This window comes from Podarcis bocagei (assembly GCF_964188305.1).
Source record: "Podarcis bocagei genome assembly, chromosome: 11".
NCBI classification, from domain to species: Eukaryota; Metazoa; Chordata; class Lepidosauria; order Squamata; family Lacertidae; genus Podarcis; species Podarcis bocagei.
In genome coordinates this window covers 2,436,327-2,439,532 of record NC_138136.1, presented here as the reverse complement: position 1 = coordinate 2,439,532, position 3,206 = coordinate 2,436,327, and positions in this window count along the sequence as shown.

Below are 3,206 nucleotides of genomic sequence, written 5' to 3'. Positions count from 1 at the left end.
TGGCACTACGGCTTTCAATGGGGTCACCAGCCTTTTTGGATTAGTGGAGACATTTGCAAGCCAGAGAAAACTGCCATGGGCACCCCACACACCATTTGATTTGCTACAACCAATGGCTGCTTTCAAACCCCATCTCCCCAGGGGCAGGAGCCCATGGGGCCATGTTGGTGAACTCTGTTTTACATCCTCAGCACCAGAGATCTATCTATCTTCCACTTCACTCACTGAGATCTTCCGATAATAAGAAGACAGGTAGGAAAACGAGACAGACAGGGAGGTCAGTAGGAAGCCGGGTCTGTTTCTTTCAGGCTGTTTGTGAGATTCCCAGAAGCATATTTGTGTCATTGTTGGAAGGAGGATGCTGCACTAGCTTAACGTTTGGTTCAATCCTGTGGAGTTACTGTTACAGTCTTATGGCAGGCCTTGATTTTTTAAAAGTAGTGATTATTGGGCAGAGAAAGGGTTGCTAATGACAAAGATATACAAAGATGGAACAACAATGATTCAGACAAGGCCTTGTTGATTTAGTCAGAACAGAGAAGAAAGCTGAAGGAGCAGAGTGAAGTCCCTTGACTTACCAGGCATGTTTCGCTCCAGGTGCAGGCCCAATTGTGACTGCGTAGAGATTTCTGGGTGTCAAGTTGGCAACTGACTTCTCCACTGAGCGAGTCAACTCATGGGCAGCAAAAGACACCTGCCTTGTGCCTCTGTGCTGCCACACGAATCATGCACCCCTTGTTGGGCATCTGAGTCCTCCATCATCAAGGAAAGTAAGTGGAGGGCTGAGTATATTTGACTGTGCTGCAGCCTTTCCATAGACCAGTGTTTCCCAACCTTTTTTGGACAAAGGCACACTTGTTTCATGAAAAAAATCTCGAGGCACACCACAGCCCCGTGACGTCAGCGCGCAGCGTCACACCGGGAGGGACGCACGAAAGTGTAAGTTTCAATTCCCCCCCCCTTGCCTTCCTTCTGTGCCAACCACCAAAAAGCCAAGAATCGCGGGACCGCCGGCGGAGGGGGGGAGGGGGGAGGGCAAGCGGAGGCAGCGGCGAGCCCCGTTCCTCCCCATCCGCCCCATTCCGTGCAAGGAGCACGAACAGGTGTGAGAAGGGGGTCAAACCTGCGGGCCGGCGCCAGGGAACCTCCAAGCTTTGGGGGTGGGGGGGAGGCAGCAAAGCGAGGCAGGAAGGAGAGCGCGGCTTGGCTGGGTGAGCTTTGGCAGGGGCAGGGGATGAGAGCCGCGAGGCGGGCGCTGCGGACGGAGGCGCTGCCCGCCGAGCTCGCAGGCAGCCAGGCAGGCAGACGGTGAGAGCCCCGCGCTGGGCGGCCTCTCCTGGGAAGTTTCAAAGCTGTAGTTAACTTTTTTAGATTATTATAAAAAAATTGAATGCTGGAGCACGATTTCTGTTCTCATCCTGAAGCAAAGTTCTTAACCCAAGGTAATATTTCTGGGTTAGTGGAGTCTGTAACCTGAAGCCTCAGTTACCCGAGGTACCACTGTCCCATGTAATGTAGTTTTGTGTTTTTGTGTTGTGAGCCTTGGATGTTAAACAGCCACCACCACCACAGGCCCTTAAAAACAAGGTACTTTCATATTCATCTTTACTTGGAGGCAAGCCTCCCTCTTCCCAAGGGGGCCACTTCCCAATTCAGAGTGCTTGGCATCCTAAGGAGGGGAGCAGCGCTGGATTTGGGATGCTGCTGGCGGCAGAGGGGCGCAAATAACAACACTGAACAGATCCGTTGGAAAAAGCAGCTGTACCAAAATGAATTATTGCGAAAATGAGGGATATTTGAGGGAGGGGCCGTCAAATGTTGTCCTCGCCCAGGACGCCACTTGAAGGAAGCAGCGGGGGCGGACGCGGGTTGGAATCCTCTCAGCCCGGCCTCCCTCACAGGGTTGTTGTGGGGGGTAAATGGCGGGGAGCCCCGCCCGCCCCCCCCACCGGAGCTCCTGGGAGGGAGAAAAAGGAATGCGAAAGCGCTAATAATAAAAGCCAATTTATATATGTGGAGAGAGGGAGGGAACCCTGGGGCCGCGTCAGGCCCACAAAGGCGGGAAGGGGCCCCTCAGCCGCGCAGGAGGCGCCTGTCCCGCAAGAGGCCGGCAAAGGTCACCTCTGACACCCTTGCGCCTCCCTCCCTCCCTCCATTGCGCGCGCAGCGGGGGGGGGCACCGCTCACCATCCTCCGTGGCTGCGCGTGGCGGCTGCAGGTCGGCGGGCCCCTCTGGCGCGCGTGGACGGCGGCGCCCCTGGCGCAACTCAGGCGCTGGAGGGAGCGGAGCGAGCGGTACATGGCGGAGGCTGAGGAGCGAGGCGCTGCGGGCGGGCAAGGGGGAGGAGGACGGAGTGGGTGGAGTCGCAGCCAATGGGGTGGAAGAAACCCACGTTTCCTTTTTGAAAGAGAAACTTTTAAACGAGCGCGTGGTTGAAGAAGGCGCTTGCCCAGCTCCCCTCTGCGCCTCGGAGGGCGGGTTTGAGCACGCGCAATGCGCCGCCCTCCCGCCCTGCGCCGCCGCCGTCTCGCGCTCCTCCCTTTTGCGCGCGCTGCCCCGCCGCCGCCCCATTGGCCGGGTCCTGTCAGCTGATCCTGTGTTATTTCCTGTGTGTGTGTGAGGGGAGAATGGAGAGAGAAACCTCGGCACCACCACCGTGGAGCCGCCCCCGGCTCGACGCGGATCCTCGCCGCCGCCGCCCCGCCTCTCGCCGCCCGACTCGCCCGCCTCCCTCCCACGGCACACCAGGCAACGACCCGCGGCACACTAGTGTGCCGCGGAACACCGGTTGGGAAACACTGCCATAGACCACTCAAATGGAGCTCATTGACCACCGTTAAAAAAACTCTGCCTTAGTCCATTGTCAATACCATTTCCCTTCCTACTGTGTGCGCTTCTCCTCCTTGCATACTGGGACAAGTGATTTGTTGTAAAAGCAGACTATAGTCAAGCAATGTGGTTGAGATCGTGGAATCGTAGCATTGGAAGGGACCTCAAGGGACATCCAGTCCAACCAACTGGTGAATAGACATTCTATTGTAGCGACTGTAATCGAGGTTTCAGGTGTCTTTGGTGCCTAGCTTATCTATCTGAGCTTCTTCCACTGTCACCTACAGTATGTTTTGGGAAAGGCGAAGGGGCAGGCGCCCGGGGGAATCAACAAGCAATGAAGACACTCATTTGAATGCACAAAATTACTCTAATC